The sequence below is a fragment of the Pelodiscus sinensis genome, chromosome 9, assembly GCF_049634645.1.
Source record: "Pelodiscus sinensis isolate JC-2024 chromosome 9, ASM4963464v1, whole genome shotgun sequence".
Taxonomy (NCBI): Eukaryota; Metazoa; Chordata; order Testudines; family Trionychidae; genus Pelodiscus; species Pelodiscus sinensis.
Genome location: NC_134719.1, coordinates 50,508,041 through 50,522,777, shown reverse-complemented (window position 1 = coordinate 50,522,777; position 14,737 = coordinate 50,508,041). Strand labels below are relative to the sequence as shown.

General features: G+C 41.7%; 1 long non-coding RNA gene across 2 annotated transcripts in view; it reads left to right on the top strand.

The window, feature by feature from the left end:
- Nucleotides 1-13,998, top strand: part of LOC142830606 (uncharacterized) — a 127,798-nt gene extending 113,800 nt beyond the window's left edge. The window contains exons 4-7 of one of the 2 annotated variants that reach the window (XR_012906001.1): nucleotides 6,053-6,230; nucleotides 9,185-9,255; nucleotides 11,280-11,461; nucleotides 13,415-13,998. This is a non-coding gene — a long non-coding RNA (uncharacterized LOC142830606). The remainder of the gene's footprint in view (nucleotides 1-6,052; nucleotides 6,231-9,184; nucleotides 9,256-11,279; nucleotides 11,462-13,414) is intronic. The other variant, XR_012906002.1, reaches the window with a different exon arrangement.
- The last annotated feature ends 739 nt before the right edge of the window (nucleotides 13,999-14,737 follow it).

Genomic DNA, 14,737 nt, shown 5'->3' with positions numbered 1-14,737 from the left:
TTTCCATAAATCATATTGATAGAACCTCCGTCTGGTCTAAATTGCAGTTTACAGTGTTTAAGAGATGGCACAGAGCCCAATGTCAGATTCCACTCAGGTCATTGCTTTGATGAAAAGAAATTGACAAGGCTTGTCTGAAGAGACTGTAACTACTGGGTAGATGAGTTTGTTATAATGCCCCATAGACATGTTGAATAGAGATAAATGGACTCAAACTAGCTTTAAAAATGGAATTTTATTTTAAATGTTGCTGAGAAAAATAACAAATTACAGAAAATAGGTACCTTATTAAACCAATTTCCGGCTAAGATTATATGCAATTTCATTCTATTCACATGTACAGAATTTAGTGAAGCTTAAAGAGGCAAAGTACATTTATCTCCTCACCTGTTTTTAAACAGAATACCTGCCTTTACTCTCTGTTTAAGTTGCAAGACTTGCATGGCTGCTCTAACATTGGTTTAATATGCCGTAGTGCTGTCTAAATAAATGGTGGCTCACAGTAAAATGTAGAGAAGATGATTTTTCACAGCCTCCTAATGGGAATCGTTCATCCAAATCTTTTCCTTTCAGTGGCAACTGGGCACCCAAATCCTCTTGATGTTTTGAGAAAGCTCCTTCGGGATAACTAGTTCTTAGTGGATAAGCACAAAAACATCTAAGGTTTATTGGCAGGGATACACCTAAGCAGATGTTTTTGGACTAATGATAATACCTTATCCTATCTCCAATTTGTTTTAGAGATTACATTAAATGTTATGTCAGACCAATTATGTCTGACAGAAATATTGCTGTATCTAAAGTTCTTTAAAAAGGAGGTGGTGGTGTGTGTGTGTGGGCGGGGGGGAGGGGGGTCATAGTCATTCTCAAGTTAAGCTAAAATCCCTTACCTCCTAAATAGGATGATATTGAAGATATTTGTGAATGCTCCTATTTCAGTATAATTTTGTTACATATGTTATCTTTCCTTGTACTTTTAATATTTATTACTACATTGCATCTTATTTCAGGTCATTCTTTTTTCAGTATATTAACAGAATTTATTTATTTTTCTTTATTTTTAAAAACATTTTTGCATGGTTACAAAAAGTTAAAATATCATATTATATATACTGCAATATACGGTGCACATTATAACCTCTTCATCACACTCTGCAAACTCTAAAAAAATGTGTACTGAGATTCATAAATCTACCTTGTATCTGTTGGCCCCAGTCAGTATATATGACCATTTCTTGGATACATCCGGAGTGATCTAATGCCAGTTCAAGTTCAACAGATTAAAAGTTTCTTATTTTCTCTCTCAATGTCTCTCTGACGATGACTTTCTACATTACTATGAACACCATCCACCTATCCCTTATACACACAACCTTGAAATAATATTCCACTCCTCACTCTCCCACACATCCTGAAAATCAAGCCCTTCCTCTTCAGTCTGAATAATCACCTCAGTAAGAACCACCTCCTACTTTATAGGATCAATAATCTTCACTCTGTCCAAAATATGCAACAAAGACATTAATTAATTCCCTCTCAAGGCTCCACTGATTACTATTCTGAGCCCTGAGGGACCTGCCCCAGCCTACATTTCAGACCGTCTTCCACCTCAGTGATACCAGAATCAGTGCCACATTTCCCACTCACCTCTTTTGACTTCAGTACTCACAGTGCAGAAAGTCAAGCACATGAGTAGGTGTTTGCAAGCCAAAGTTAATACCTCTTTTTGTGTTTGGATTTTTTTGTTTGCTTTTGGTGGCTAAAAGGATCAGCAATCAAAACTCCTCCTCCTCCATCTTCTCCTTTTCACATGATTTATTCCTTTTATTTATATTTGTCTACTCACCCTTATGTGTCATTCATTGATCAGAAAACTAACAGAGACAATATTACATTAAATTTAGTAACCAGGCATTGATCTGGAAAGCCCTCCATATGCATAATCCTCAGTGATTTACAAAATCAGGCTCTAGTATATTCTGGAGTATTCACTCCTTCACCTACAACCCAGTCAGTATGTCTAATAGTAGGTGGTGCTCCATCATTGCCGTTGCACTGACAGAAGGGTAGAAGTTCCTTGCTTTTTTGCCAAGAGACTCGTCTGTTAAAGAAACTGCCAAACTTTACATCAATGGATGACACACTGTTCTCAATAGGGTTACAGTCATGCCTTTAATATGGGAAACTTTCAACTAACTCCAGCAAATACATTGTTGTTCCTCTTGGGTATGTCTACACTACCACCCTAGTTCGAACTAGGGTGGTAATGTAGGCAACCAGAGTTGCAAATGAAGCCCGGGATTTGAATTTCCCGGGCTTCATTTGCATCTCGCCGGGCACCGCCATTTTTAAATGTCCGCTAGTGCGGATTCCGTGCCGCGCAGCTACATGCGGCACGGACTAGGTAGTTCGGACTAGGCTCACGAGGAGTAAAGGTAGTTCGGAATAGGAAGCCTAGTCCGAACTACCTAGTTCGTGCCGCATGTAGCTGCGCGGCACGGAATCCGCACTAGCGGACATTTAAAATTGGCGGCGCCCAGTGAGATGCAAATGAAGCCCGGGAAATTCAAATTCCGGGCTTCATTTGCAACTCCAGTTGCCTACATTACCACCCTAGTTTGAACTAGGGTGGTAGTGTAGACATACCCCTTGTTATTAGGTATGCATGTATTAAACAAATAGTGATTGCTACCAAAGCTCAATACATGCTTTGACTGGTGCAGAACAGACACATCCACTTGTATAATTAACCAAAAATTTACACAGTTATGAAAAGAGTAATTGGTGCATTAAAATTCTAAGGAATATTCAGCAATATAATAAGTATTTAACAAGCTGGCCACAGCAAGATAATAGGATGGCAATAAACTTTCTCTCATATTGCCACACAAACCCACTAGTTACTCAAGTAAGTGGTTGAACCTCACTTTGAGTCAACTTGACACCATTATTGTTGAGAAGCCTTTGAATACAGAAAGCAGAGGATACTATGTACAGTAGTATGCAGCACTGGCTAATCACTTAAACTATTAATCACTTAAACTATTACTATAGTAACTTAAAACACTTAATACAGCACTTTATTCACTTAAACACAAAAACTATACACTTCAACACTAATACAGTCTGTAAATTATTCACTTAAACACTAAAATAAACTCTAGGCTCTTGCCATTTTGCTGCCGGACTATCGGGAGTGGCATACAATTGGATGCCGGACTATTAGAGTTTTACTCTCTATATTATTTGTTATTTGTTCATGGAAAGAAACTGATAAGAGAGGTGGGTTGTCACAAAGCTGATTATTTTTAAAGACAATAAATAGTACTTTATATAGGTGAAAAATTGTCCTTTTTGCTCATAATTTTTGGTTTTGCATGGCCCTAATTCTCTTTCCTTCTGGCTCTGCTATACCATTGTAGAACTTGAATGCTCCAAGTGAGAAGCATGCCCAAGGCTACTTCTTAAACAGCAGGAGGTGCCAGTGTAAAAGGTATTCCATAGTATAGCTAAATGCCCAACATATTACAGGAGTTCAAGACATTAGGATCACATCATTAGGATTTTGTCTGTGCCACATTCTTAGCATGCCTAGCATGGAATCTGCTGTTTAACATTTATATAGAATTCCAACAACTGGAAGCCCTCTTTATTCAGCTGACATTTTGACAAATTCTGCTGCTGCAGCTCAGTCAGGAATTGTTAAAGCATTGACAGGACACTTAAAGTGTCTACAAATTTTACATGTGGTTCTACAGTCTTTAAGAAAAATCTATTCCACTATTATTTCAACATCGTCAGCACTCTCTTGAAAGAAGTTGCCTTAATAAAGGGTACCTAAGAAAGAGAGAACCATTACTTTAGCAAATTTTATTAAATAGATCAGCTTCAGGCAGAAAGTAGATTGTTTGGTTTTGTTATGTTTTGTTTTGTTTTTTCCATTTTAGCTATGAATTTAAGAGGATCTCATTCACAATACAGAGAAAGTCAGTCTTGGGTTAGAATTAAGTTGGAATTCAGAATTGGGTTTCTGGATTCTGTTTCTGTTTTTCACTGCAGTAGACTACTTGTGTGATCTTCAGTAAGCCTAGCCTCTATTCTTAGATTTGGAACCCACGCAATTTTCAGAGCTAATTCCATATGATTGGCTTGTTTCAACTAATCAGGCTTTCGAAACAATCCACTCCAAATTCTTCCATTGATCATACTGTATAAATGTCAATTGCTCCTCTTGCCTTGTGTATCAAGTTCAAGCATTCTCTGGTTGTTTTCAGGAACAAGATCACCTTCCTTCATTACTGATCCACATACCTGATTTTGCCCCATGTCTTGTTTCCCTCTACTTCTTCCATCACTCTAATACTTTGACATCCCCTAGCAACACCCAAACTCCTCCCCACATTTTTGCCCATGCATTTTGCATGTTTTATCATTCAAAGCAACCTTGCAAACAGAAATAGGATATTGACTTGTATGCTTCTGCTGCTTTATTAGCATCTATGGGCAATATCAGCATCTATGGACACCATTTTTTAAGATATGTGAAGATTTCTTGAAACAAAATACAGGACTATGTAGCACTTTAAAGACTAACAAGATGAAGATTTCTTGTGCTCTCACTGAAGTCAAGAGACAAAAGATGTATATATTTATGTATAAAAACAGAAATTTATATGGCTCAGCTGAAACAAGGCATTAAAACTGTATGCATGTAATAAAATAAAGTGTGATATGGACATAGGGAAGTCAGTGGATGAGATAAACCTTGACTTTAGCAAAGTTTTTGATACAGTCTGCCACAATATTATTGCCAGCAAGTTAAGAAAGTATGGATTGGATAAATGGACTGTAAGGTGGATAGAAAACTGGCTATATTGTTTGGCCCAATGGGTCAATATCAATGGCTCAATATCTGATTGGTGGTTGGTTTCAAGCAGAGTGCTCCAAGGATCAGTTCTAGGGCCAGATTTGTTCAACATCTTTATTAATTACATGAATGAGGGGATGGAATGCACCCGCAGCAAGTTTGAAGATGACTCTTAGCTAGGGGGAGAGTAACCAAAGGTCCAGGGTGACCTAGACAAATTGGAAAATTGGGCCAAAAGAAATCTGATGAGGTTCAACAAGGATAAGTGTAGAGTCCTGCACTTGGGACAGAAGAATCCCAAGCATAGTTACTGGCTGGGGACTGACTGGCTAAGGAGCAGTTCAGCAGAGAACAACCTGGGGATTACAGTGGGTGAGAGGCTGGATATGAGTCAACAGTGTACCCTTGTAGCCAAGAGGGCTAATGGCATATTGAGATGCATTAGGAGGAGCATTGCCAACAGATCTAGAGAAGTGATTATTCCCCTTTATTCAGCTGTGGTGAGGCCACATCTGGAGTGTTACGTCCAGTTCTGGGCCCCCCACTATAAAAAGGATGTGGACACATTAAAGAGGATCCAGTGAAGGGCAACCAAAATGATTAGGGGACTGGAGCGCATGACCTAGAAAGAGAGCCTGAGGGATTTGTGCTTATTTAGTCTACAGAAGAGAAGAGTGAGGGGGGATTTGATAGCAGCCTTCAACTTCCTGAAGGGAGGTTCCAAAGAGGATGGAGTGAGGCTGTTCTCAGTAGTGACAGAAGGAGCAATGGTCTCAAGTGACAGTGGAGAAAGTCTAGTTTGGATATTAGGAAAAATCTATTTCACTAGAAAGGTGGTGAAACACTGGAATGGGTTACCTAGGGAGATGGTAGTTTGACAAAGCCCTGGCTGGGACAATTTAGTAAGGCTTGGTCCTGCTTTGGGCAGGTGGGCAGGACTCAATGACCTCCTGAAGTCTCTTCCATTCCCGGCATTCTATGATTCCACGCTAGCATTCATAACAGTATCAATAAATGTTTTCTCACTCTTGGATTTCATTTCCAGTAACACAGTCAGCACCTTAATACCATAAAGAACCTTGGGTTGAACAAACCTTACAGTATCTCAGCACTAATTTTTTGGACTCAATGCATCACCGCTGTTTGTCTCTCAATGCTTTATTGTTTAATAATCTTTCTTCACAGATGGTGACATACAAATTATATTTGTCCAATCTAAATAGTGCTTGGAATGCAAATTTAAAAGTGAATTAATCAGATTTATGGAAGGCGGCAATAGGAGCATATGTAAAGGACACACAGAAGTGCCAAAGAAACTTATAATCTCAAGCCACCCGTTTTGGGGGTTTTTATTCCAAAGCAGGTGGGTAATCATCTAAGCAGATTGCATTTCATTTTTAACTCAATCTCATCAACTGTTTTCATTCAATTAGGAGTAGATCTTGTCAATCAAGGTAATTATTTTAAAGAAAATCCAAATCTTCATTCTGGTGTTTAGGAAGTAAAAACATAGAGGAGGAATACAGACACTGCAGGAACTTCTCTTCTTTAATACGGTGACATTCACCATTGTTTCTTCTTGTCAGGATTTTCCCAAATATGCTTAGAAATGTATTCTAAGGAAAGAAATTGTTTATACAGATTTTAACAGCAAGAAGAAAAGTTGTTATATTTCCATAGATGCAACTATACAGGCAGTCTCCGGGTTACATACAAGATAGGGACTATAGGTTTGTTCTTAAGTTGAATTTGTATGTAAGTCAGAACTGGCTGCAGATTCAGCCGCTGCTGAAACTGATCAGCGGCTGACTACAGGAAGCCCTAGGCAGAGTGCTCTGCCCCCGGCTTCCTGGAATCAGCCGCTGATCAGTTTCAACAGCGGCTGAATCTGGACTCCTGGGACAGAACAGCTGGGGCGCTGCCGGGTAGGTCTACCCCAGGTGTCCCGCAACAAAAGCTTGGTCTGCTGGGGGGAGGGGTGCACTAGCTGCGCCCCCGCCCCCCCAGCAGACCAGGGAGACCCGAGCAAAGCCGCGGAGGCGCAGAGGTCCCGCCGCCTCTGCGGCTTTGCTCCTGTCTCCCTGCTGTGCACAGGAAGGAGCAAAGCAGGGAGACAGGAGCAAAGTCGCAGAGGCGGGGGAACCCGCCGCCTGTGCGGCTTTGCTCCGGGGCAAAGGAGCAAAGCCGCACGGGCAGTGGGGTCCTGCCGCCTCTGCGGCTTTGCTCGGGTCTCCCTGCTGTGCTGGGGGGCACTCCCCCCCAGCATAGCAGGGAGACAGGAGCAAAGCCACAGAGGCGGGGGACCCCGCCGCCTGTGTGGCTTTGCTCCGAGGCAAAGGAGCAAAGCCGCATGGGCAGCGGGGTCCCGCCGCCTGTGCGGCTTTGCTCGGGTCTCCCTGCTGTGCTGGGGAGTCCCCCCCAGCACATCAGGGAGACCCGGAGCAGCTTTTCTCATCCCAGAGGACGCGGTGGTGGGACCGGTGCGCTCTGGGCGGTCCCGCCGCCCGCCAGCTCCGGGGCGAGAAAAGCCCCATTCGTAAGTGCGGATCTGACATGTCGGATCCGCGTAAGTCGGGGACTGCCTGTATTTGTGTGTGTGTGTTATATGCCCATTATGTGTGCAGAAAGCTTACAGAAGCTAAATCAAAAAGAAGAGTTTTGCATCTAGTTCTGCATAACAGCAACTTTTCTGCCCATGTTTACTTAAAGGATTGCGTTCCATATTATGCATTCTGTATCCTGTGGTATGAACAGGGGCAGATGAGAGTGCCGCGGGGCCCCGGGCAGCTAAATTTCGCGGGGCCCCTCCTTTGACGGCACATGTGCGGGGCCTTGGGAAGCGCGGGGCCCGGGGCAGCCGCCCCGCTCACCCTGCCCTAAGTCCACCGCTGGTTAAGAACATTCCCTAAATGACAGTTGCTTTCACAGTTCCAGTGCAACATTGTATTAACATTAATGGAAGCTCTTCCTATACTAAGTGGTACGGTTAGGGTAACTTTAGCTGTATTTTCCCTCATGGGCAACCACAATAGTCTCCTGGCTTTTCAGCTATTCCCTTTTCCAAACAGATGGATGTGTCTGTTTTCTGGATCAGAAAGAAGGTCCTGGGTCAGTTTAAACTCAGGCTACATACCCAAAAGTCCTCTCTTTGTTTGAACGGATAGTATTGTTCTACAGGTGTTACTGTCCGAGCCCTGGTCTATACTAGGGAGTTATTTTGAAATAACTCTGCTTATTTCAAAATAACAAGCAGAGCATCCACACTACCAAGCCCATTATTTCGAAATAACGAGCTAGTTATTTCGAAATAATAACTCCAGGATTCCATGAGCAATAACACTTATTCTGAAATTGTCACTTCAAAATAGCATGAATATGGACACACAGCTGCTGTTATTTTAAAATAATTGGTGTCCAGAGGCCTTTCACAGATGTGTTTGTGGCCACTCCAGCAACACCTGATCTCTCCACTGCTCCCCTTCTCCTGTGGAGCCTTTAAAGCAACAAGCTGTGTCGTGCCACAGCAGCACAGGAGCCATGGCCAACCCCAGCACTCCCTCTGAGAGCCCCTCCCCTACCAGCACTCCCACAGCACCTCCGGATGCCCCTGGCCAGGAAGGGAAGAGAGCACCGGCTGGACTGGTGCAGAGATCCTGGATATCATCGAGGTCTAGGGCAAGGCTAAATTCTGATATTGTGATGAAGTCTAATATTTTTCTCCTCAGTGGGAATGAGCACATTCACCTTTTTATTATTTTCTTTGAAAGCTGTTCTATTTTCAATTCATGTAAAACAAGGCCTTCTGTCATGTGTGATTCCATGAGTAGTTTTCAGGGAAAAAACAAATACCTTATTTATTTTTAAATTTAGGGAACTTCCTACAAGGAAAACATGTGAGAAGGCAATGAGCACGTATTAACTCCCATTGTCCTTTTCAAAGTCATAAGGATACAGGCAAAAGAAGGCTTTTAAATGTTTATTAACTATAATGTAATCATTAAAAAAATGAGGGAATGCATAAATTTCACTATAAATGCATTTAAAAAAAAAGAAAGAATTTTCAGTGAGTTGAAGCATAGTGTCGTCTGTTTTTTATATTAAACACAAACAGACAAATCAAAGCATGATTGGAGGATATAATTTGCCCCACTGTGGTAATAAATATTAGGGTAAAAATTATAGTCTACTTGGGGATGAGTTCTGCTATCTGTGTAAAACACTACTGGGTAAACTACATTTAAATGTGCCAAGTAGCATTTCCGTCTCCATCATAACTGAGTTATTCCAATATATAACTGGGGACATTCTTGTTTACAGTTTCCCAAGTCTGAACAACGCACGAGAGTGTAAATTATGGGAAGATTATTAAACTGATGTTTATACACAAGGTATTGTACAATTGTGTGTTATGAATATCTGCACACACTACCAAAGAAAAATTCACTTCTTGTATTGAAAAAGGATGACTGTGAATCAAAACTCCAGATCTGAATACTCCTCATCTTTGGGCAAGTTTGGATTGTAAATTGGATCCAAATTTACCAGATGGATCTTATCTATAAATTGCAATGAATTAGAAGCCCAAATCCTACTATGCCTGACTCTGTGAAGCTTTGCATGCAGATCTGAATGTTCACTGCATATCAGTAATGAATAAATATGTTATATAGACACGCTACATTCCTCCTGTTGCAACAATCCCATGTGCTGTACATACACCTAGATCTCTTGGAAGTTAGCCACTCACTTAAGTGTCTGAGGTTATCACATAAATTTGAAATAGCAGAGACCCAGTTCTCCTACTTGAACTAAAAGAGGGAGCATAGCAGAAGCAGTAGAAAAAAACTACAGTAAATTAGCCAGTTCATATACACCAAAACGCCAGCCAATATATTTACTTCCTGGAATACTTGTTAATATTTACACACCATCAAGGAGAAGAGGAGCATCATATGAATAGAGCCACGCCATAACAGTGCTGTTGGAAAGAAAATAAGATTGTCCCTATGTAAAGTAACACATTTGGCACTCCAGCCAACTGTGTCATAAGTTATAAACTTAAAAACTGGAACAAGATAGCAAGAAGGTCCTGGCTGAATCTAGGAATCAAATATTTTTACTATTTAAATTTTACCTGTTATACAATTTTCCTCTTTAGGTAGCAAAGCTTTTGATTACCCTAGATTGTGGCAGACAGCACTTTACCTTTATTTCCATTCAATAAATATTGTTTTCTTTAAGCCCAATTCCAACTACTATCTATTTTGTGAGTTCCCTCCAAGAAGAGCTCCAAGGAGAGGCTGGAGACACTTGAGGCTCCACTTTAACCCAGCTCAGGTTTTCAGTCACAGAAGTACATCTCCTTAGGTGGTATTTGTGCTTTAGCTGCTGTCAGACTGAAGCCATGGGAAAGCTGAAGGATGAGTGAGTGCTGAGATTTGAGTGTTAATGGTGGTAGATTGCAATAGGACTGCTTGGCTGTATCTGAGAGCAGAATTTAGTTGGGAAAAGACACTGAAAACAAATCACAAGGAAATAAAATGAACGACAGTTATAGCACCAATGACTACAATGGATCAAAGATAAATTGTCAAATTCTCGATTTTATATTACAGTCACTTTGATCTATAATTCTAGGTCCTCATTGTATCCCCCTTGTCCCCATACACCCACAATCATGGGAGTCAACAGGGCTTCACAGAGGACACAATTTAATCTTAAGAGGAAAAGGTAATTGCATTATAATAATCACGTACTAGGAAACTGGACAAACTGTTCATTTAACAATACAATAAAAATAAAAGCTTTAACAAAAATATCACTACCTGAAATGTAAAGAATAAGTAGGTTTCATTTGTATTTAAGGTCTAAAGATTAAAATTAATTCTCCGGTAAAACTTTATATTTAGAGATCAACATTCATCTCTCTGCTATACTGGTGTACACCCATTTGATATCAGCTGAGATCATGTGTGTAAAAGAGATGTATTTGGACCTTAACTAACAACATTAGCTGTAGTACCTTGAATAGACAGTTTCATTCATATAAGGATGATGGGCAGCTTTATTTAACATTATGATCTGCAGGAACCATGAATGTTAACCCACTTGTTTGCTCTGTGTATAAAAAAGCACTTTGGGATTGTTATAAGGAAGTCTGATATTTATAACATTAGCAAAAACAGAGTTGAAATATTGCATTGCAAGCCTTGTATTTCTGGTACCCTTGGGCACACCAGCAGTGTGCCTGCCCATTTTACTTGTGGAATATATAACTAAAAATAGTTGACATTTTAGAGTGTTTCTATAGTAACAAAGAAAATGGCATCACACAATAGAAATGTTCCAGCAGAGTTTAATGTTGCCTACTCAAATTCTGCCATAATTCTTTATTATCAATCCCTCAATTTAGGTGGCTAACAGAAAATACAATGGTTGAACCATAAGAATTCTATTTTTGGCCATGGATTTAAGATTCCGTTATCTACCAGAAGTGTGGGACTCAAAACAAAGAATCAAAGCTTAGCAGCAGGCATTGCACAGGACTTCAGTGCACTCGTGGGATAACTTCAGTGCACTTCTATTTCGTGACAGGTAACATATAGGAATAAGTAACATTGGTCACTTCATCAGTGTGTTTGTTTAAAGAGCACAGAAGCACAAGTTAGATGTATAATTTTATTTAACCAATAACAGTTGTCCACTATTTAATGAGTAATTTGTGATGGGAAAGATTTACTCTAGTTCAAGCACAAGCTCAATAATGTTACTTTACACGGAGCTAGAACATGATCTAACACCAGGATCTGGTCCAAGAGGTAAATATAACTGGATTGCTTGGAAATTGTGAACATAATGTAATAAAATGTAACATCCCTGTGGTGGGAAAACACCTCAGTAGTCCAACAATGTGGAATTTAATTTCAGGAAGGGGAAATACCCAAAAATGAGGAAGTTAGTTACAGAAATTAAAAGAAAAAATTTAAAAAACAACAAAAAGTCTAGTAGCACCTTAAAGACTAACAAAACATGTGGATGGTATCATGAGCTTTCATGGGCATAACCCACTTCAGAAATGAAAAGGTACAGTGGCAAAAATAAAATCCCTGCAAGCTGCATGGAAACTTTTCAAATACATCATTATAGAGGCCTAACATAAATGTATATCATAAATTAAAAAACACTGTAAGAAACCAAAAAAGTGCCACCATGGCCTTACAACCAAGTAAAAGAAGCAGTGATAGATAAAAAGGCATCTTTTAAAAAGAGGAAGTCAAATACTAGTGAGGAAAATAGAAAGGAGCATAAACTTTGTCAAATTAAGTGTAAAACTATAATAATAAAAGCAAAAAAGACAAAAAAAGTAATGGCAATTTTTTTAAGTACATCAGAAGCAGGAAGCCTGCTAAACAACCAGTGGGGTCCTTGGACAATCGAGATGCTAAAGAAGCACTCAAAGATGATAAAGTCATTGCAGAGAAGCTAAATAAATTCTTTGCTTCAGTCTTCACAGCTGAGAATATTGAGGAGATTCCCAAACATCAGCCATTCTTTTTCTGTGACAAATCTGAGGAATTGTCCAAGAGAAGGTTTTGAAACAAACTGATAAACTTAACAGAAACAAGTCACCAGGACCAGCTGGCATTCACCCAAAAGTTCTGAAAGGATTCAAATGTGAAATTTTGGAACTATTAATTGTGGTTTGAAACCTATCCTTTAAATCAGCTTCTGTACCTAAAGACTGGAAGATAGCTAATGTGATCCCAATATTTTAAAAGGGCTCTAGAGGTGATTCTGGCAATTACAGACAGGTAAGTCTGTACCAGGCAAATTAGTTGAAACTATAGTAAACAGTAAAATTGTCAGCAACACAGATAAACATAGTTTGTTGGGGGAAAGTCAACATGGTTTTTGTAAAGGGAAATATGCCTAACTAATCGATGACAGTTCTTTGAGGGGGTCAACAAACATGTGGATAAGAGGGATATAGTATACTTAGATTCCCAGAAAACCTTTAACAAGGTTCCTCACCAAAGGCTCTTAAGTAAAATACGTTGTCATGGGTTAAGAGGGAAGGTCCTTCATGGACTGATAACTGGTTAAAAGACAAGAAACAAAGGGTAGAAATAAGTGGTAAGTTTTCAGAGTGGGGTCCCCAAAGGGTCTATCCTGGGACCAATCCTACTGAATGTATGGTAAACGGACATTCCTGCATGCTCGAGTCACCACTCACTCCTAGAGACAGCACTGTCAGGCACCAAAGGAAGGCCTAGCTGCTCGAGGCCCCTCTCCTGTCCATGGGATCCCAGTGTGGCTGGACACTTCTCTTACCTGCTTTTCAGTGGGACTGGGAGGGCCAGGAAGCATGGTCCCCTGGGGATCTCTGGGCCCCTGTGAAGCAGGGCACACTATCCAGGCCACACATGGGCTTGCTCCTGGGATATCACTGTCCTCTGTCCGAGGACTTTTGCTCTCAGCTCACTGTTGCTCTCAGATCAGGAACAGTGTCTCCAGAGATGACTGAGCACCTCTCTTTATTTTCCCCAGCTGGACCAGCCATGACTGTGGGGCAATCACAACCGATGAGCCAGTCGCCTGACCCCAGGCAAGCTGCTGGCGTTGGAGGATCCAGGAGGATCTGATAAGCGAGCACATGTCTGTCCTCTGGGACATGCAGCCTATGCTGGTCCAGAAGGTCCTGGATGACAATGGTTGGCCCAGATGTGGACTGAGTTGCTGCAGTAGGGCTGCAACATGTGTGAGACCATCTGGGAGATGATGGCCTACCTGGCACCAGTCCCAGTCCCTGCTCTTGTCCTTGCTCCAGCCCCCGCTACCCCTCTCATGCCAGTCCCTGCTTCCCCTCCCATGCCTGATTCCTCTTCACCCCGCACCTCCTGTTTACCCCACTATTCTCCAAGGATTCCCCCACTTCCAAGGTTGCAGAGGTCCCAGGAACAAGGTGGAACAAGCACCTGAACCATGCACCAGTCTCAGCCTAACTCTGAGTCTCTTCTGCCCCCTCCAAGGTTCTCAACCCTCTCCCTATATCCAGGTTCTCAGCCCCCATCCTCCCTCCCCATATTCAGGTTCTCAGCTCCCATCCTCCCCAGTTACTTTTATCCCAAATAAAAAACTGAAGAGTTATTTTTTTGAAAAGTAAACAGTTGTTTTTATTGGGTCTGCAGGGAAGGGAGGTTTTAGGAGAGAAGGGAGGGGTTGTTTTGAGAAAGGCAGAAAGGGGCATGGCACAGACCCCTAGTGGGGAGGCCCTGGGGAGTGTTAGTGGGGTCCTCAGGGCTTCTCGGATGTGCACCCCCCCAACCTGATGGGCCTGGCAGATGGCAGCTTTGTGTGGCTGCTCAAAGGCCCATCCCTCCTGACTGGCCTCTGCACCCGACCCCAGAAGGAAGGTCTCCCCCTTCCTCTCCATGATGTTGTGGAGCACACAACAGGCTCACACCACCTGGGGTGGTGGATCAGGAGGCACTTGAGCCATTCCTTCAAGTACCTGAAGGTGCATTTGACTTGGATTCAGGCCGTGTCTAGCCAAGCATTGAAGTGGTCTCTGCTTGGGTCCAGGTGGCCGGTGTAACGGCTTCATCCGCCACAACATGAGGGGGTAGGCTGCATCCCGCATGATGCACAATGGCATCTCAACATCCCCAAACATGATGTTTTGGTGAAGAATGTGCCAGCCTCCAGTTTCTGGTAGAGGCTGGCGTTACGGAAGACGCGGGCATATTGTGCCTTCCCCAACCAGACCACAAAAATATCTGAGAACCATCCGCAGTGGTCAACCAGGGCCAGCAGGGCTATTGAAAAGTATCCCTCTCTGTTAATATACTGGGTGTCCCAGTGGTTGGGGGC